General features: G+C 36.5%; 1 protein-coding gene across 6 annotated transcripts in view; it reads right to left on the bottom strand.

Annotated features, from left to right (window-relative positions):
- Positions 1-20,078, bottom strand: part of TMEM45A (transmembrane protein 45A) — a 91,078-nt gene extending 71,000 nt beyond the window's left edge. For 3 of the 6 annotated variants that reach the window (XM_012544486.3, XM_031959575.1, XM_023498971.2), the window contains exon 1: positions 19,602-20,078. The gene's annotated coding sequence lies outside the window, so the exon portion shown is untranslated. Of the gene's footprint in view, positions 1-9,021; positions 9,103-19,601 lie in introns of all 6 variants that reach the window. The other 3 variants (XM_031959576.1, XM_031959572.1, XM_023498970.2) reach the window with 3 other exon arrangements.
- Between the last annotated feature and the right edge of the window lie 2,036 nt (positions 20,079-22,114).

The raw sequence follows: 22,114 nt of genomic DNA, 5'->3' as shown, positions 1-22,114 counted from the left end.
AGTAAGGAAAACTAAGAGGACATTGTACAAATTAACAGCAATATTGTACACTGATCAACTATGAATGACTTAGCTATTCTCAGGAATACAAAGATCCAAGATAATTCCAAAGGATTTATAATGAAAAATGTTATCCATGTTCAGAGAAAACTGATGGAGTCTGAATGCAGATCACAGCCTATTTTCTAATAATTTCTTTTTCTCTTTTTATTGGATTTGGTTTGTTTGAGTTTTTTAATTGGTCTATTTTTTCACAACATGACTAATATGGAAATATGTTTTACATGACTGCATATTTATAATCTATATCAACTTGCTTGTATTCTCCCTAAAAAGTCTTTGTACAAACAAAACTAATGCAAACAAGATTAGAAGGGAAGCAACAAACTAGGAAAACATTTTTATAGTTAAAGATTCTGACAAAGGCCTTATTTCCAAAATATATAGAGAAATGACTCTAATTTATAAGAAATCAAGCCATTCTCCAATTGATAAATGGTCAAATTTTATGAACAGACAATTTTCAGATGATGAAATTGAAACTATTTCCACTCATATGAAAGAGTGTGTTCCAAATCACTATTAATTAGAGAAATGAAAATTAGGACAACTTCGAGATACCACTACACACCTGTCAGATTGGCTAAGATGACAGGAAAAAATAATGACGAATGTTGGAGGGGATGCGGGAAAACTGGGACACTGATGCATTGCTGGTGGAGTTGTGAATGAATTCAACCATTCTAGAGAGTAATCTGGAATTATGCCCCAAAAGTTATCAAACTGTGCATACCCTTTGATCCAACAGTGCTACTACTGGGCTTATATCCCAAGGAGATACTAAAGAAGGGAAAGGGACCTGTATGTGCCAAAATGTTTGTGGCAGCTCTTTTTGTAGTGGCTAGAAACTGGAAAATGAATGGATGCCCATCAATTGGAGAATGGTTGGGTAAATTGTGCTATATGAATGTTATGGAATATTATTGTTCTGTAAGAAATGACCAGCAGACACCCAAAGAAAGAACACTGGAAAATGAATGTAAACTGCTTGCATTTTTGTTTTTCTTCCCGGGTTATTTATACCTTCTGAATCCAATTCTTCCTGTGCAACAAGAGAACTGTTCGGTTCTGCACACATATATTGTATCTAGGATATACTCTGACATATTTAACATGTATACGACTGCTTGCCATCTAAGGGAGGGGGTGGAGGGAGGGAGGGGAAAAGTCGGAACAGAAGTGAGTGCAAGGGATAATGTTATAAAAAATTACCCTGGCATGGGTTCTGTCAATAAAAAGTTATAATTATGAAAGAAAAAGAAAAAAAAAAAAAAGAAAAGAAACGACCAGCAGGATGAATACAGAAAAGCTTGGAGAGACTTACATGAACCGATGCTGAGTGAAATGAGCAGAACCAGGAGATCATTATATACACCAACAACAATACTGTATGAGGATGTATTCTGAGAAGTGGATTTCTTCGACAAAGAGACCTAACTCAGTTTCAGTTGATCAATGATGGACAGAAGCAGCTACACCCAGAGAAAGAACACTGGGAAATGAGTGTGAACTGTTTGTATTTTTGTTTTTCTTCCCAGGTTATTTTTGCTTTCTGAATTCAATTCTTCCTGTGCAACAAGAGAACTGTTCAGTTCAGCACACATATATTGTATCTAGGATATACTATAACATATTTAACATGCATAAGGATGTCTGCCATCTATGAGAGGGGGTGGAGGGAGGGAAAGGAAAAATCGGAACAAAAGTGAGTGCAAGAGATAATGTTATAAAAAATTACCCATACATATGTACTGTCAATAAAAAGCTTTAATTATTAAAAAAAAAAAAGAACATATACCCCCCCCCCAAAAAAATTACTTGTATTCTCAATGAGGGGGGAGTAGAGGGAAGGAGAAAATTTGGAAATCAAAAATTTAGAAAGTACATGTTAAAAATTGGTTTTACATGTAATTGGGAAAAATAAAATATTAAATAAATATTACAAAGAAAGTAATATACACTGCATTGAGCAATACTTGCTAGAGAATAAGAACCAGGAAAAGATCTCTTTACAAAAGTGCAGTATGCTTATGGAGGTTGGGTAACCTGAAAAGAACCTTTTTCTTGATGAATCTGTACTCTCCCAAGTTGTATGGAAAATCTTGTGTATTGGGATGTCTATACTATGAGGCATCAGAAATCGGAAAACATTAAGGGCTGAGTAATGATGATTGCATCAAAAAGACCATAAAAATTGCATCTTTTAATGACACTCTCTAAGCCTTTCAGGTGTGGCTGTCACAGAGATATTTGCATGCAATAAAAGGTTACAGAACTCTTAACACTTTACTTTGATTGTTTGCAATCTACCATCAATGATTGTTTTCTATTATTTCTTAAGCAAGAACCAAGATTTGACCAGATATGGGGCATACTTTTAAGTACATGAAGATATGCCTCATTATTGTAGAAAAAAGAAAATATATTTAAGAAACAGTTTATTTTACAATGATTATTAGTTCATGGCGGACTCATTGATTTAAATGTACATCATGAACCAGTTTAGGAACTGCTTTGGGGGAAAAAAAAAGCCATTAAGAATTACCTTAAAAGATTACATGTTAATTGAGTACACTGAAAAAAAGGAAGATGGAAAGACTTTTTTATAAAAAATTTTATGTCTTTTGTTACATTACATTCATTTCCAAATAAATCCCTCCTTCTTACCCTATATAACAAGCTCTCCCTAAGGAAAAAATAAAAACAGGACAGGGAGAAACAATTCTGCAAACTAACCATTGATTGTGTCTTATAGTACATGCAATAAATAATCTGTATACATAGTCCTCCATCTCTGCTAAGAAGTGAAGGAAGTGCATTTTCTTGATTCTTCTCCAGGGTTAAGAAAAAAACTATTATTAGGGGGAAAAGACACATGTGTGCAAAAACTGTTTGCAGCAGCCTTTTTTGTAGTGGCAAGGAAATGGAAATTGAATGAATGCTCATCATTGGGGAATGGCTAAATAAGTTATGGTATATTAATATAATGGAATATTATTGTTCTATAAGAAATGATGAGCAGGCTGATTTCGGAAAAGCCTGGAAAGACTTACATGAATTGATGCTCAGTGAAATGAGCAGAACCAAGAAAACATTTACATAGCAACAAGATTATATGATTATCAACTGTTAAACGCAAAAAAGTTGTTTACAATCCTATATGGAAGATAATATGCGTAACTTCGAAGAATTTTATCATTTGGGGGAGGGTAGTTAAAAGAAGTTTACATAGACAGAGGGCATGAATATGAATTAATTATGTTGAAATTAACTCCCCCCCCAAAAAAAAAAAGAAGGGGGGAAGAGAGATTCACTGAGAGAGGGGAAAGAGAGAAGTACAATGGAATTTTTTTTTTCTCACATGAAAAAGGCACACTTGAAGAGCTTTTAGGGTGGAGAAGAAAATGGGGAAGCAAGGCAGACAATACTTGAAATTCACTGTTATGTAAATTGGTTCAAAGAAGGAAGAATAAATATGCACATTCAGTTGTGTATAGAAATATAACTTACCCACAATAAGTAAATAGCAAGGAAATAAGCAATCAGGGATGATAAAGGGAAGAGGGAAAAGCTAAGAGAGGCAATGGTTTAAAAAAAATAAATTTTTCAAAGAGGAACAGAATAAAGAGAGAGAGAAGAAAAAACAGAAGGTAATAGAATAGAGAGAAATACACAATTAGTATTAGAGAACTTTCAAGCAATCCTGATAAAAAGCCCAGAATTGCATACAAAATATGGCATTCAAATACAAGACTCAAAACAAGCATAAAAAGGTAAAAATGAAAGAGTAATAATAATAAAAAAAAAAACTCCAAAAAGTCAAAGTGTTTACATTCCTATATGGTAAAGTAAATAGGAATAGTAATTGTGAATGACAATGGGATGAGCTCACCCAAAAAATAGAAGCAAAAAAAGAATAATGGAGAAGAAATCAGAAACCCACAATATATTGTTTATAAGAGAAACACTTGAAACAAAAAGACACACATAGAGTTAAAATAAAGGACTGGAACAGAATCTAATATGTTTCAGCTTAAGTTAAAAAGGTAAGGGTAGCAACCATGATTCCAGACAATGCAAAAACAAAAATAGACCAAAGTAAAAGAAATAATTAAGGAAATTACATTTTGCTAAAAGGTATCATAGATAGTGGAATAATATTTAAAAATTACAGCAAGTTTCTTTGACAAAAATGTCATTTCTCAAATATATACTACTTACAGAACTGAGTTAAATTTATAAAAATAAAAGCCAATTTCCAATTGATAAATGGTCAAAGGATATGAACAGGCAGTTTTCAGAATAAGAAATCAAAGCTGTCTATAGTCATGAAAAAATGCTCTAAATCATTACTGATTAAAGAAATGCAAATGAAAACAACTCTGACTTACCACCTCACACTTATCAGAAGTTACCAATGCTGGAAGGAAGGAATAAGGGAAAAAATAGGTACTCTAATGAACTGTTAGTAAAGATGCAAACTGGTCCAACCATTCTGGAAAACAACTTGAAAAACTGTATACTCTTGTGACCCAACAATACCACTACTAAGTCTCTATCAAAGAGACCAAAAAATAAGGAAAAGGAACTATACGTACAAAGATATTTATAGTAGCCATTTTTATGCTGGTAAAGAATTCAAAATCAAGGTGATTGCTCATCATTTGGGGAATGGCTAAACAAGTTGCAGCATATGATTGTGATGAACTACAATTGTTCTATAAAAACTGACACACGGGGTGATTTCAGAAAAACATTGCAAGACCTATATGAACTAATGCAAGCGGAGGTGCAAAGAACTGGAAGATCATTAATACACAATAACAGAAATGTCTGTGAAGTAGCTGATGGTTCAGTGAATAAAGTACCACATCTGAAGTCAGGAAGACATGAGTTCAAATCGAGCCTCAAATACTTACTAGCTGTATGACCATGGGTAAGTCACTTAATCTCTGATTGCCTGATAAAAGGATCCACTAGATCAGAGAAGTAAATGCAAATCACTCCAGTATCTTTGCATAAGAAAACAACCTATGGTCAGTTGGTCCACAAGGATCATGAAGAGTTGGACAGGATTGACTGACAAAACAACAACAAAAACAGAATGTTATAATGATCAACTGTGAAAGACTTGGGTACTCTAAGCAATACAATGATCCAAGACAAAGGGTCATGATAAAGAAAACAAATGCTATCTACCTCCAAAGAAAGAACTGTTGAATCTGAGTTCAAATCAAAGTATAATTTTTTCTCTTTATTTTCTTTTTTTTTTTTAAATGTGGCTAACATGGAAATAGGTTTTATATTTTTTCACAGGTATTATTGATATCATATTGCTTGCCTTCCTTGTGAGTGAAGGACAGGGTAGAAAGAAGGGAGAAAATCTGGAGCTCACAATTTAAAAAGGAAAGAATGTTTAAAAAATAATTTTTTAAATGGAAGAATCAATTTTTTAAATAATTTGATTATTATGGAAATGTTTTGCATGACTACACATGTATAACATACATTGAATTGCTTGCATTCTCAATAGGGGGTGAAGGGTAAGAGGAAGAAGGGGAGAGGATCTAGAACCAGATTTATAAAAATAAATATTAAAAATTGTTTTTAAATAAATAAAATACTAAATTAAAAAGGAAAAAAAGAAAGGTTGGTTGATTAAAAAGCATTTTTTAAATTTCTGAGGCAAGGGCTCAGAAGATATTGTCAGGGATTTATCCTATTAATCATTCCTTGTCCAGATCTTCAACGTTTTTTGTGCCCTTAGTTATCTCAAAGCAAAAATGTTTCCTTTAGAACATACATAACATAATACAGTATCCAAAGGAAGTCACCAGACCCCTGGACTCACTATGATGTCCTAGGGGCTGGGTAACTGAGGAGCAGAATGGGAGTGGGAGAGTATAAAGAAAATTTACATTTGGTTTCTAGTTCTTCCATTAATTTGCAGGGTAATCTTGGGCTATCAATTCGCTTCTCTGGACCTCAGCTTCTTTAGTTCCCTTATATGCAAAATGAAAAGATATACTGTTCTAACAAATGCTAAGGAATAGAATCACTATGCCAGAAAAGACGTTGGGAAAATTGGATTGCTGGAGAATAAACAACAAAAAAGGGAGTCTGGAGCCATATGTCATACCACACATTACAATAAACTCTAATTGGACTGGTGATGTTGATATTTTTTAAATATAGAGGGAAGGAACTACATATTGATCTCTGAATCAGAAAGACCTAAATTCAAGGTCCTGGACTGTGTAACCTTTAGCAAGTCAAATAAGTGAGAAAACAACCTCTTCAGGGTTCTAGGTAACTCTCTAAGACAATAAATTGTAAAGTATCAATCTATATTGATAGAAGTTCCTCCCCAGAAACTACACCAGTGGGGGGGGGAAAAAATATATATATATACATATATATATATATATATATATACACACACACACATGTACATGCACACATACAGCATTGTTCTAATGCCAAATATGCACTTGCCAAAAAGACTGTTTTATGAAGATCTCACACAGGGGTAGTGCTCATAAGGTGGGCAGAAAAGGTAATACAAGATCATTTTCAAGGTCTCTCTTTAGAACTTTAGAACTGACTGCACAACATGGGAGACACTGGCACAGGACCAGCATGATGTGCCCTCATCAGAAAGGATGTCATGCTCTATGAACAAAACACAATTGAATTTGTTCAGAAGAAATGTGAAATGCACAAACAATATACCCCAAATGTTCATGGGAACCATTTGTGCCCAACCTGTAGCAGAGCATTCCGACTCACACTGGTCTGATCAGCCACAGTTGGATAAAGTGTGATTTGACTCTAAAAGTGATGTCATTTAGTTCTTTTTCCAAAATAAAGGACAACTATCAACCAACCAGAAATACATACAAATACATATCTCTATAAATTATTCTTATCAGTTTATTTGGAAAAGACATGCATTATTAGGAAATAAGTTCAAGAAATTACTGAAAGAAATTACTGAAAATAACATTTAGTATTATATATCACAAGAAGATCAAAGCAAGAGGAAAAGTTTTAATATATACAAAACTACTAGAGCAATGTAGTACTAAAGAACAGGGTTCTGTTTGCTGGTTATTAAGTTTTTTATAGAGGTTTTTTGTTTTGCTTTCCTTTAATAAAATAAGAGATTTAGATTAGATGACCATTAGGATCTCTTATAGACCTAATATTCATGATCCTGTGAAATTATCTCATGTGACTGTCTTGTTCTTCCTCCATCCAACACACCTAGCTCTGCCACTGAGGAAAAAGGTGAGCCTGAATAATCAGAAGCAGGTTTCTAGTTCAATATACTGTTATAAAGTACCTCCGAGTAGAAGCAAGCACCTGGGTGGCAGTGGATAAAGTACCGGCTCTGGAATCAGGAAGATTCATCTTTCTGAGTTCAAATCTGGCCTTGCACAGTTATTAGCTGTGTGACCCTGGGCAAGTCACTTAAGTCTGTTTGCCTCAATTTCCTCATCATCCATGAACTGGAGAAGGAAATGGCAAACCACTCCAGTATCCTTGCTAAGAAAACCCCAAATAGGGTCATGAGGAGTTGAACAACAATAGGTAGAAAGTTAGGTCCTATATTTAACATGTATAGGATTGCTTGCCATCTGGGGGAGGGGGTGGAGGGAGGGAGAGGAAAAGTCAGAACAGAAGTGAGTGCAAGGGATAATGTTGTAAAAAATTACCCAGGCATGGGTTCTGTCAATAAAAAGTTATAATTATGAAAAAAAAAGAAAAGAAAATTAGGTCCTTATTAGGGTTATTAGTAGCATCTGCTGTCTTACTGTCCCCACAGATCAACTACCTTTCTTCAAAAGACTGTGATAACAATATCCTCCCCGTATAGAGCCTCTTGCCCCCTGGGGATAGGGAAACATGCAGTGCCGGAAAGGAATCTCCCATACACACTGCTCTGAAACTGCTGCCTCTACTGCCTCTCCATATATAAAGACCTGTAAGATCTAGTTCGAAGTAACTGTTCTGCAATGAATTTTGTTCTGGTCAGTCTTCTATCCTGCCCTTCTCCTAAGAGCTATTTAAATTATCTCCTCTTGTATTTTCAAGGTACTATGAAAATGAGTAAATTCTTGGTTCATTTGCTACCTTTTCTTTTTGCTTTTAAAAATCCCCTCCCAATCTCAAATGGACATCACTAGTGAAATTCACTTATGTGTGCAATGCCTGCTATAGGATCTACCTCTATCATGGCTCACAGTCCACAAACCTCACACTCACATATTCAACAGACATCCTCCCCTAAGTCACCTGCCTATATTCAACACTGAAGATACAGCGTCTTACTTTAGACTTAACAGTCTGGAAACAACTCTTCCTCCTCTCTAGCAAAGTATTTCCCTCTTCTTTCAAGGACTCTGCCCAGTCATGGGCAAATTCTTCCATTTCCATATATTAAATGGCACCAAAATCTAATCTGATGTAAATGCAGGGGGCTGAATCAAAAAGACAAACTGGTACTTCTCAAGGAAGGCTAATGTCTCTTTCTCCTGTCACCTCCGAAATAGGAAAAGATGGAATCAGGGGCTCAGGCCATAACCTGGCAAGAGAAGAAATAGGATGGGCTATAAGCAACGCCCAGGTTATTCCTCCATTCCTCTCAGTGCTGACTTGCTCTAGTTGTTCCACCAAGCTTTACACCACAATTATAATACCTTCCAAAATGATGTTTCCTTTGGAAAAGTCAAAATCCTGTCATACTAGTGGCTAATGGCTTCTGATGCAAACATTCCCAAGAGGACAGGAGAGAGAGCTCAAAAGGTATTGTCAAGAACATAATATTCTGTCTGATTGTACTTTTTTGTTATAAGGGAGAGCTTTACTAAGGTTAGAAAAATCATTGGGAAGTAGTGCTTTTTTATAAAGCATCAATAAAGTATTGTAAGAGAAATAAGTAGTATAGCTGTATCTGACCTTGTTGTGTGAGACAGTCACAACTCCATGACCCATATCCTCAGGCAGCTTACAGGATAGCCCAGTGAACAAAATATGATTCTATACACACATCAAAAGAAAGCACAGACACATAGGGGAACTTAATTGGGGTCCAATCTAGATCCCAGGGCTGTATTATTCTTTCCAGAAAAAGGTCTTATCTAATTCTCTTGTCCCCCCTTTTCTAAAACCTCAGTTTAATGGCCAGTCTGAATACTATAATGATTTCTGTTAGAGAGGCAGAATGGTGTAATTACAAGAATGTTATACTTGCAGAAATGGGAAAAGAGAAATGTTGGAGGGGATATAAGAAAATTAAGATATTAATGTATTGTTGAAGGAGTTGGAGTTGATCCAACTATTCTGGAGAGCAATTTGGAACTATGTCCAAAGGGCTATAAATCTGCATATTCTTTGACCCAACAATACCACTACTAAATCTGTATCCTAAAGAGATTTTCTAAAAGTGGGGAGAAGGAAGGACCTATTTATACAAAAATATTTATAATATCTCTTTTCATGGTGGCAAAGAATTAGAAATTGAGAGAATGCCCATCAATTAAGGCATGACTCAACAAGTTGTAATATATGATTGTGATGGAATACTATTGTACTATAAGAAATGATGAGCAGGATGATTTCAGAAAAACTTGGAAAGATTTACATGAAATGATACAAAGTGAAAGGAGAATAGCAATATTATATGATGAAGAATTATGAATAACTTAGCTATTTTCAGAAATACAATGGTAATCCAAGACAATCACAAAGGACTCATGATAAAAAATGCTATATCCACCTCCAGGGAAAGAAGTGAGGTAATCTTAATGCAGATCAAAGTACACAATTTTTTACTTTATTTTTAGTGGGAGTCTGTGTTCTTCTTCATGATATGACTAATATACAAATATGTTTCACATGATTGCACATATATAACATATTAAATTACTTACCATCACATAGAGAAGGAGTGGGGAGAGAAGGAGGGAGAGAATTTGGAACAGATTTAAAGTGAATACTAAAAATTGTTTTACATGTATTTGGTAAAAAAAAAAAAAAAAAAAAAAAAAAAAAAAAAAAAAAAAGAAAGAAAAAAGAACATATATATATATATGTGTGTGTGTGTGTGTGTGTGTGTGTATACACATATACATATATATGTATATAATTCTCTCCCACCCTCCCCCCAAAAAATTAGACTTGGAGTTAGGAGAAACTAGACATGTATCCTGGCTCTGACACTTAGGAGCTATATAACTCTGGACAAGTCAAACAACTTCTCTTATTCTCGGTTTCCTCATCTATAAAACAGGGCAAAGACATGTGGTAAGGAAATTGCTTTGTAAACCTTAAAGTGCTCTATAAAATGCAAGTTGTTATTATCATCTATGACTTTTAAAAGCAAAATATCTCATTAAAGTTATGAAAATTTTTCAGATTCCCTTTCTTTTTGTTTCTGCAAGATCTCTTATGAGTCAATTCTATCTTTCAAGTTTGCCATGTCTTCTAAAGTAAATTGCCATCATCTACTCAAGCTGTATTTAAAAGCACATGCAGGTCTAAATTACAACCAACTAATGAGGTAAAGTAAAAGCCAGTATGGCTTAGAACACGAAGCAAACACTTTGAGAGAGATATCATATACCCCTGGGAGGAAGTGCCTAATAATTGTTATGAATATACGCTTTGACCTAGCAACACCACTATTAGGCCTGCATCCCAAAAGAAATAAATCACTAAATAGAAAAGGACCTATATGTACAAAAATATTTATAGCAACTCTTTTCTGGTAACAAAGAATTGGAAATCGAGGTGATGCCCATCAATTGAGGAATGGATGAACAAACTGTGATATGTAATTGTTGTGCTATAAGAAAGTATGAACAGGATACTCTCAGAAAACCCTGGAAAGACTTGCATGAGCTGGTGCAAAGTGACATGTACGGTATACAAAATAACAGCAACATTGCAAGATGATCAGTTGCAAAAGACAGCTATTCACAGCAATGCAATGATTTACAACAATGCGGAAAGACTTCTGATGAAAAATGTTATCCATCCCCACAGAAAGAATTGATGCTGTCTGAATACAAATCGAAGCCTTAAAAAACTGTTATGCATATTTCTGTTTTCACAAACATCAATTTCATTCCAAAGGAGTAACCTTTCCAAATCACAATTTGGGACATCCATCTCATTTGATCATCTATCCCATTACTATCTTTTAAAATGCTCTTCATTCCCTAAGAAATGGTTGAGGAATGGGGAGGACTACATGATAGCCAGAGGAATTTAGAATTTCTTGATTTAAATTTACAACGGACAGATAAACAGATGGGGGGAGAGAAAGGTGGGAAGAGGAGGGAAGAAGAAAGGAGAAAAAGAGAGAGACAGAGAGAGGGGAGGGAGAGGGACAGAGAGAGAGACAAAGAGACAGAGACAGAAAGAGAGAGAGAAAAGAGAGACAGAGAAAGAGAGAAACAAAAAGACAGAGAGAAAAAGAGATAAAGAGAGAGACAGAGAGACAGAGAGAAAGTCAGAGAGACAGAGAGAGAGAGAAGAGAGGGAGAGGGAAGGAGAGAGAACATTCCTCTGCTAACCACAATATTGTAGTCATGGCACAGACTGAGACTGTGACAAGAGGAAAAAACATTTCCTGTCCCTTCCTAGGTACACTGTTTTCGGCTCCCCTAAAATATTCCTTCTTCCACGAGCTGCTCTCTGTTCATTTTTTAAATCATAGGATTTCTAAATGTTCCAAGTTCTTTCATATCTTCACAATATATATTGCAAAGTGATTCCTAAAGTCTGAAGGTTACTAGAATATTTCCTTTGGGATCTTAGTTTTCTCCTCTATAAAATGAAGGGATTTCTTTAATATCTCTTCCAGCTTGAAATCCTGATTCTAGAATCTGGATTCACAATAGCCACTGATGGATATTTAAAAATACAGGGAACCAAACAGAAGCATTCAGAAATGAGAATTTCAATCCAAACTGAAAATGAATAGCCACAGTTTTAATTCATCAAAATGTCATCCTCCAAAAAGCAACATTCTATAAGGATAGTCCATGCATGAGTGTTTTTAGAGATTAGGGGAAGTGACATAGTTTGTGTTTCCAGTCTAAGAATAGGGCATAACTCCGACATGGCAACCAGTTTTCAACCCTGATCTTACTACAGAAAAAAAGTTTAACGTAGATTTCATACCTAAAATTCTTATTCCAATGATTTCCATTTATTCCCAGTTTTACACAAATTCCAACCATGTTTTATTTGCTTTCTCTTAGTGGAGAACCTTACCTCATATGTTCCCCACCCAGGGAAAAAACTAAAGTTATTCACCATGAATTCCCTCTTCTCCCCTCTTCCTCATTTCTTATCCCTTTGATGTTTTCTGCCATTGTCTCCTCCTTTACCCAGGTTTCAATTGATCATGTGGTTCTACCTTAACCTTTCTACTTATTCAAATGAGCCCATTCCATTCTATTGTCTCCAATAGATTGCTTCCTCTGTCTTCCCCACCTTTTCTCTAGTTTTCCATCTTTGCCTATTGACTCATTTCCTACTGCTTACAAATATGCTAATGTCTCCCCCATTCTGAAAAAAAAAAAAGCTTTATCATTTGATCCTTCCATCCCTGTCATCAGACTATTTCTTTTCTACCCCTTTGGAGTTAAACTCCTCAAAAGTGCCTCCACTGGTTTTCCTCTTACATTCTGGCTTCCAACCTTATCATTCCACGAAAACTGTTTTCTTCAAAATTGTTAATGATCTCTTAGTTGCCAAATCCAATTGTCTTTTCTCAATGCTCATTCTCATTGATCTCTGGGCAGCTTTTTACACTGTTGATCACTCTGTCCTGGCACTACTGACCTTGGCCCAAAGTATTTAACAAAAATCACAAGAATAGAGTTGGGACAAGGGAAGAGCATTGTCTTATTAAAAGAACAACATGTATTTGGAGAAACATCTCTATTATTCAAAATGTGTTGCCAACCTGGCAAATTGGAAGAACATCAAACGTCAAGCCATATCAGTCATTCTACTTCCTAACACAGTGACCTACACCAGTCACACAAGAAAAGCTTGCTGATGATGATTACAGCAGGCACCAATAAATGCTTGCTACTGATTGCATCAGGCACCCAATAAATACTTGCTACTGGTTGCAGCAGGCACCTAATAAATGCTTACTATCAGTTGTAGCAGACACTTTGTAAATCTTTGCAATGATGAAAAGAACTGCTATAAATATTTGTATATCTTTTTTTTATCTCTTTGGAATATAAACTTACTAGTGATATCTCTTGTGAAAAGTGAGAGAATTCAGAACTGAAAATAAAATAAAATAAAATTATATTTAAAAAAATAACTACACTCAACTGACCCAACAGTTACATTACAAGGCTCACTCTGCCTGAAACAAACCTGGCCAAAAAGATAAGAAATTTGACTGAGAAAAAAATAAATATTTCATCATTTCTCACCCCAATTGGCTTCAGTTTCCTCATCTAGACACTGGGAATAATGATACTTGCAGTGCCTACCTCAAAGTGTTGTGAGGAAAACACTTTGTAACCATTAAAATATTCCATAAATAGAAATTATCACTACACTTTTCAAGTCTGTCCTCTGTGCCACTGAACCTGGAATGCCTCTTAAAATGGTTTCACATGAGTTGAGTACGCAAAGAGGTAAAAAAAAAAAAAAAAAATCAAAGCTGATGCCACAAAAGAACCCCTTCTAAAAGTAGGCTTATAAGTTAGGCAACTACCCAGAAACATTGATCTCAATCCTCTCAACTGGCTCTGGAGAATCTTTTTTTCTTCTACTGCCCTCCATTTTCCCACATCCAAAATTAAAAGTGTATATGTATATATGTGTAAATAAATTTTTTTTTCAATTAACATTCTCGATACCTAATACAGGGGAAGGAGCACTGGCTCTGTAATCAGAAGAAATGAGTTCAAATCCTACTCCTGACAGTGACATAACTCCAAGGACCTCAGTTTCCCTATTTGTAAAATAAGAGTTGAACTAGATGGCATCTGAAATCCCTTTCACTTCTGGTTCTGTGATCCTATGAATTCTTTTAAGCTATTACTTATAATATCGGTTTTCATCATGATCAGTTTGATACCATTCTCTTTTTTAAAAACTTATTACTAAATAAAATATATAAACTACCTAGACAGAGTTCTCTCTTATCCACTCACCAATTTTGAGTTTTGATGTCCCCCCATTTAACACTCTGGCTCTTAATATCATAGCCTTGGGGGATATAGAACAAAACCTTCTTTAATGTGGCCAGTAGAAATGTCTCCACTGTTTAATCCTATAGGGGTTGGTGTTCAATTGCATCCAACTCTTCATGACCCCTTTGGGGGTTTTCTTGGCAGTGATATTGTAGTGGTTTGCCATTTTCTTCTCCAGTTCATTTTACAGATGAGGAAACTGAGGCAGGCAAAGTTAAGTGACTTGCCCAGAGTCACACAGCTACTAAGTGTCTGAGGAGGTCACACTTGAACTCAGGAAGATGAGTTTTACTGACTCCAAACCTGGCACTCTGTACACTATGACACCACCTAGCAGCTCACTCCTAAAAGGGAAGAGAAGCTAAATTTTCTCACACTCAAGTTTCTATGCACAGATTTATGACATCCCAGTCTCTAGTGTCCTAATTAATTCTTCCAGGCCATTAAGGAGGAGTAGAAATGCTGGCCTTAGATCCATACATCCTACAAGATATTATTCAGCACCAAAGACAGCCTGGTTATCTCATCTCATACTACTATGGGAATCCATATAAGTACTAAGAGGAAGATGTCTTCTCCAATTCATTCATTATTGTAGTTATAACCCCAAGACCCTCCTCCCCCCAAAAAAATTGGATTTTCTTAACACTAGAAGTTGAATGCCCAAATGGCTATCAAACTGTGCACACCCTTTGGTCCAGTAGTGTCTCTATTGAGTCTATATCCCAAAGAGATCATAAAAAAAGGAAAAGAACCTCCATGTGCAAAAATGTGTGTGGCAGCCCTTTTTGTAATGGCAAGAAACTGGAAAGTGAGTGGATGTCCATCAGTTGGGGAAGGGCTGAATAAATTATGGTATATGAATGTTATGAATATTATTGTTCTTATAAGAAACAATGATTTCAGAAAAGCCTGAAAAGACTTACATGAACTGATGCTGAGTGAAATGAGTAGAGCCAAGAGAACATTGTTCACAGTGACAACAAGATTTTATGATGATCAGTTCTGATGGACATGGCTCTTTTGAATGAGGTGATTCAAAAGAATTTCAATAGACTTGAGATGGAGAAAGCCATCTGCATCCAGATAGAGGACTGTGGGAACTGAATGTGGATCACAACATAGTATTTTCACCTTTTTTGTTGTTGTTTGCTTGCTTTATTTTCTCATTTTTTTCCCTCTTTGATTTGATTTTTCTTGCGCAACATGATAAATGTGGAAATATGTTTAAAAGAATTGCACATGCTTAACCTATATTGTTATATACTACTTGCTGTCTATGGGAGGAAGATGGAGGGAAGAGAGGGAGAAAAATCTGGAATACAAGATTCTGCAAGGGTCAGTGTTGAAAACTATTTTTATAAGTATTTTGAATATAAAAATATATTATTAAAAAATTTTAAATCACAAAATAAACACTAGAAGTTGAGTCAAATCTGAATATTAGGAGGAAGGAAAACTTAGTGTTATAATAATGAAAGTAAAATCATGCTTGACTATAAGCTCTTTGAGAACCAAGAATACTGGTTCTTATATAATTGTAAGATTCACTGTAATTGTAATTGTAAGATTCACCATAATTGGTGAACTTGCTGGTTCTCTCCTATTACTCTACTATTTTGCATAAAAATGGAAGAAAAGCAGCTACACTGTGGTATTACTTTATAGCCATCATAATGACAAAGCTGATAAAAAAGAAAAATAATAAACACTAGAGAGGCTGTAGGGAGGAAAAGGCACATTCATACACTGTTGGTAGAGTTATGGATATATATACACATATATACACAAACTCACTTATCAGTGTACAAAAGTAGAATGTGAGCTCCTGGAGAGTAGGGGCTATTTAATTTTTTTCTTTGTATTATTAGTCCCTTGAACCTAACAGATGTTTAATTTATTGAATAAATGATGAATGGATGGCATAGAGAAAAATGTAGATTTATAGTAGAAAATCCTAGATTTGAACAGCTTTACTCAAATCATTTCATTTCTCCTCATATGTAACAGGGAAGAGTGGAGGATTGATCTAAATGATTTCCGAGCTCCTTTCCAGTTCTAAATCTTTGATCCTATAAACCAGAAATAAGTAGATACATTATTCATTTTCTTGCCTCCCCAAAGAGCTCCACTTGGTTTCCTGTAGTTGCCATGTAGCCAGAAGGGTGAAATCAATCAAGCTAATGAGAATGGCAGATAACTGTTCCAAGGCAGCCAAGAAGGTTCATTTCCCAAACATTATCACCCAGAACAGTCTCTATCACTCAAGAGCCTGAGCCTGAGAAGTGATGGTGGTAGAGAGGATGGTGGGGAAAGCTTATCTCCACTAGCTTCTGTGTACAAGGAAAGCCCTGATATGAGCTCAGAGTGCCAAAACAGAGAGAAAGTTATCTAAACACACGTATTTACATGCCTAATGCACTGTAAGTACCTAATAATTAATAAAATGACCACTGATTCTGTTATTAACCACAAAATGACTCACTACTGCTGGCTTCCAAATCTCTCACTTCTGACCTCTCTTCTGAATTCTAGATCTACATCTGGCACTGAGGAAAGAGAGCAGGACTTAAGAGATTGGAAATCTGAGTTCAGACAGAGGATGATTTCTAGTCTAGCTCTAAAATCTATAAGCTTTTAATCTTCAACATATATAGGACAATGCTACTCAAGTGCCCTAGTACCTCAAGCTCAGCAAAAACTCCAAGAATGGGTTCATTATCTTTCCCCCTGAATCTCACTCTTTTCTGTCTATGCACCATTATTTACTATCTCTGGTGTTCCATATCTTCCTTCTTCCTCACCTCACAAAGCCAGTGACCACATCCTGCAGGTTCTACTTCTCACATACATCCCGTGATTTGTTACCATTACCATCACCTTAGTACAGAATCTCATTATGGCCTGTTTGACCTATTCTAAAAAAGTCTGCTTTCTTCCCCTCCAATCCATCCTTCAAACCACTTCCAAATTATTCTTCTTTGTGCATTGAGAGGAATGCTCAGTGGATAGAGCACTAGGCCTAGAGTCAGAAAGACCTGAGTTCAAATGTAGCCTCAGATACTTATTAACTGTACTACCATGAGCAAATCATTTAACCTCAATTTACCTCAGTTTCCTCATCTATAAAAGGGAGGTAATAAAAGTACCTACCTCCCAAGACAGTTTCAAGGATGAAATGAGATGATAATTGTAAAGTGCGTAGTTACAGTGCTTAGCACATAGTAAATAGTACAAAAATACTAGCTATTAGTATTGTTATTGTAATTATCCTCTTTTTCACATATTATTTATCTACTCAGAACTCTTTAGTGGCTCTCTATAATTTGCTAAGTTGAAAATCTTTTATCTGATCTTCAAGGTTTTCCACAATCTGGCACCACCCTATCTGCCCCATCTTGTTTCCTATTACCACCTTCCACAGATCCTGTGCTCCAGCTAAAATGGGCTTTTAAAACTATTATTAAAAGCTGGATATGCTAAATGTCCTTGCTAATTAATTCTATTGAATGATTGATGAGAAGTAGGGAGAGGTGGAGGAAAGGAGCTTCCTCCATGAGCTCAACTAGAAAAGATACAAGAGAATTCAAAATAAAAACTTATTTTCAACGAAACTTTATATTTTAAAGATTTAAAGGACATTGTATTTTAAAACAACTGAAAAGCAATATCAAACATGGCTAAGAGGAGCTATTTCTTAACCATCACTAAATCAAGTTCTAGCCATGTGTGTTGTCCTTATTCAAATTTCTGGACTCCACAGTCTTCATTTATCACCCATGGGGAGGGACAGAAGGTAGACTGATGGGGGAATTGAACCATTAGTTTATCTTCAAGGTCCCTTTCAGAGCTGGTATTTTGTGAAATGTTTCCTTATGGAAACACAGGGCAACTTGTCTTGAGAACAGGTCATCATTAGGTGGAGCTTCCAGAAGACAGTCTGCAAATAGTACAGTGGCAAATAGTAAAGTGCCCAGCCTTTCCTTTCTAGCCCTGCCCTGAATTCATTTAAGGATGGAAAGGAGGGAAAACAAATAAACAGACAAATAAACAGAATAGAAAGTAGAAAGATGCAGCAATCTAAGGAAGGAAGGGGTGGTTTCAGTGATGATTATATAATGGCAGGAAGGATATCGAGGTGACAGTGATAGATGAGGAGGGATCATGAGTGACATCTCTTCCTTGAACTGACAATGATATCCACCTGAGTTGTTTCATTCTTTTTTAATCTATCTTTTTTGGGGGGAGAAGGGTTAACATATCATGGTATAAAAATCCCTTCTTATTTTATTTACACTCAGGAATTACAAATCAGACTTCTAAGCCTATTAAACAAAAACTATCCCACATAAGAAACTGAATATTACAAGCAGAAAAAAAAAAAGTTATCATTCTATGTGTCTTAAAGAAAGTAGGCCTCAGTTTGTTCAAATCAGACAGCTAAAGGAAATTTAGTATTAGGAAAATACTAAATAGTTCAATATGAGTTATGTGCAATCATAAGTATTTATAAGTAAAGTTTAATCATTACTCTTATAGCACCCCATCTTTAAACTTCCTTTTAAAGGATATTGATTAATAGTATGTGCTTTCTTCTGTTAAATGTATGAATGTATTCAAAAAGAAACAGCAGGCTAGGGAAAATCTTCAGGTTGTATCTACACTGAAATGTAATGGAAAATTGCAGCAATTATTTAAATGATTAAAGTTAAAAGCACTTTAATCGGGACTATCCAGATAATTAAAGCAAAAAAACTTGTCTATTATGCTATTTATATAATTGCCTCAATTCTCCAAGAAGAAATACATTAATGAGTCAGTCAACAAACATTTACCAAGTTCCTTCTATGGGGCAGGCACTGTACTAAGTGTTGGAAATTACAGACTAAAAAAAAAAAAAAAATGACAGCAGAAGTTTAATTAAATGGAAAAACTCCATTCTCTGTTTTAAAAAAATACAGTATATTCAGTTTCAGAGTTAGGGGTGATTTACTGCAAAATGCTAATTAGACGTCTGTTTTTCTTCTTAATATGGGGGCGAGGGACCGAGTAGATTGGGGTAGAAGTGGGGAACAGGGAAAGGATATTAAGCAAATAAGAAACCAAAAGAAGAGGGGAAAGTTTGTGCAGTTTCTGGCACAAAGCAATGTTTTTCATCCCTTCATCAACCAGGGAAAGCGCTAGTGAGAATATAGCGGCCACTACTTATAACTAAAATTAGCATTGGACGTACAATATCCAAAGTACACAAGAGCTCCCACCCACCCCACCCCACCCCACCTCACCCCCCAAAAAACTTACCTAGCTTTTCTGTTTCTTTACGACTCAGTCTTCACTACTTGGTTGCAATAGCCAATTTAAAACCAGACAAGAGGTGCGCTTTTGTTGATGGCTTTTTGTTCCAATTGCTCTAAAAACCTCAAGAAAATTAGGTACTTGGTCCCATTTCTCTGGGGAAAGTTTTGAATCTGACTCTTCGGATTTCTTCTTTGGGGAAGGCAATAAGCCACTAAACGGCCAGAAGGAGAGAAAGCTGAATAAGTCGGAAACTAAGCAAGGGGAAACGAACAAGCCTCAAGCAAAGTCGCGCAACTGTCCAGATGTGCTTCATTTGCCCGCACCCCTGGACGGGACTCGGGCTGCCGCGGCTGGCATCAGCCCAAGCTCATTGGTGGCTGCGCCGTTCTCTGCTTTCTGGTTGGCTCCTCTCCCCGTCACTCCATCTCCATCCCTCTGCTAGACCCAGTCTTTCCTGCCTCCCTCTCTAGACAGAGACCAGTGATGTGGCACTGAACAGCAGGGCGGGGAGGCGGGGCCCGGGATGGGAATGGGAAAGCGGGGCCGAGTGGGGGTGAGGGGGTCTAGCTGGGGGACAGCCCGGGGAGGAGCGGACGGAGGTGACAGTGAGACCCAGCCAGGCTTTAACGCTTCTCCCTTGCCGATACTTATTTACACACCCTGTTAGGCAGCTTTGGAAGTTTGCAAACCAGTTTGTTTGGAATGGATGTTTTCAGTACCAGCCCTGGGCAGAGACAAGAGGTGGATACCCGGGCACCACAAGCCATCCATCTCTCCACTCTTTTCCACCCAAAGCAGCCCTAAACAACCTCACCCAAGGTCCCAGGTCACTTTCCTGGGTAACTCAAAGACGGAGAAGTCCTCTGGATCTTTAGCACGGAGAAGGCTCAAGGCCCACCTGCTCAGGGAACCCCGTTTCTCGTAATCCTTCGGGGTTCCTAGCAAGGAGGGGCAAGGTTTATGGGGAAGGGGCGCAAGGGGAAGAGGAGAGAAATTCGGTGGGGTTAAAGAATGGTTCATCTTAAAGGTTTCTCTCCTTTCCTGAATCTTCCTCCCAAGCTAATGTGGGTGAAGTGGGACTCTCTTCTCCCTCTATATCATTTCTCTTATTTCGTCAACTCCCATGGGTTTGAATATCTCTAAGCTGATATTTTGTTGTTCAGCTCGTTTTATAGAATGGGAAACTGAAGCAAATACTTATTTGTCCAGTCACACAGCTAGTAAGTATCCGATGTTTAGCTCAGGAAGATGTGTATTCCTAGCCCAACACTCTATCCATTGAGCCACTTCACCACCACCCCTTATACAACTCTGAACTGTCTTCTAACTCTCACTTCCAACTGCCTAATGGAATCTCAAACTAAATGTGCTGTAGATATCAAACAACACAGCCCAAAACTAAACTCCTCCCTTCCCTCTTCAAAATGAATCCCAACTCTTGCCAAGTCCTGTCTATTCTACCTTCAAAACCTCTCCTCTTCACTACTTCCTTCATCTGACACTGTCACCGCCCTATTGAGGTCCTTATGATCTCACATCTGGATTATTGGTTTCCCCCCATTCCAATCTATCCTCCATTCATCTGCTGAACTGAATTTAGTAATCTGGCCACATAACTCTAGTCAATAAACTCCAGTGGCTCCTCATTTTCAAATATAAATCCTTGTTTAGCTTCTAGGCTTTCATAACATCACTTCCTTCCTACTTTTCCAGGTACCCTTTAAAATTATGATAGTGCTCTTTTTGCTTTCCCCATACAAGAATCCATCTCCTCCCTCTAGGCTGTACCCTAGTTTCCGTGACTTACTTCAAGTCCCAACTAAAATCTTATTGTTTGCAAGAATAACAATAATAATAATCTTTACCAATCCCCTTTAATGCTAATGTTCTGTCTTGTGATTTTCTCTAATTTATCCTGTTTGTATCATTTTGTTTATATCTATTCACATATTTTCTCCCCTGTGACAGACAATATGAAGGCAATAAGTGAATTGGGGAATAGAGCTGACAGAGCCAGGAGTCAGGGACACTCATTTTCTTGAATTCAAATCTGACCTCAGACACTTACTAGCTGCTTCACCCTGGACAAGTCACTTAATCCTATTTGCCTAAATTTCCTCATCCAGAGAATGAGCTGGAAAAAAAAAAAATGGCAAACTACTCTATTATCTTTGCCAAGAAAACTGGAAAAGCAGTATAAAGTCAGACATGACTGAACAACAAAATTACACTATGAGATCTTTGAAAACAAGGACTCTCTTTTTCTTCCTTTGTAATCTCAGTACTTAGCTCTATGCCTGGCATATAATGTTTATTGCCCAACCGGTTTTCTCTCTAGAAAATCCAGCAGAAACCACCAATCTCGCTCTAAGGTTTAGTGAAAAAAGAATAAGTTTCTTGGGGACTGGGACCCTCTTCCCAATATCATTTCTTCCAGCACAATAATATGCCATTAAAAATCACATATCATTACTTATTGAGCTATTCCCGAGTTTCCAATCCTTTGCCACTATAAA

This window comes from Sarcophilus harrisii, chromosome 3 (genome assembly GCF_902635505.1).
Source record: "Sarcophilus harrisii chromosome 3, mSarHar1.11, whole genome shotgun sequence".
Taxonomy (NCBI): domain Eukaryota; kingdom Metazoa; phylum Chordata; class Mammalia; order Dasyuromorphia; family Dasyuridae; genus Sarcophilus; species Sarcophilus harrisii.
This window is presented reverse-complemented; position numbering and strand designations above follow the sequence as displayed.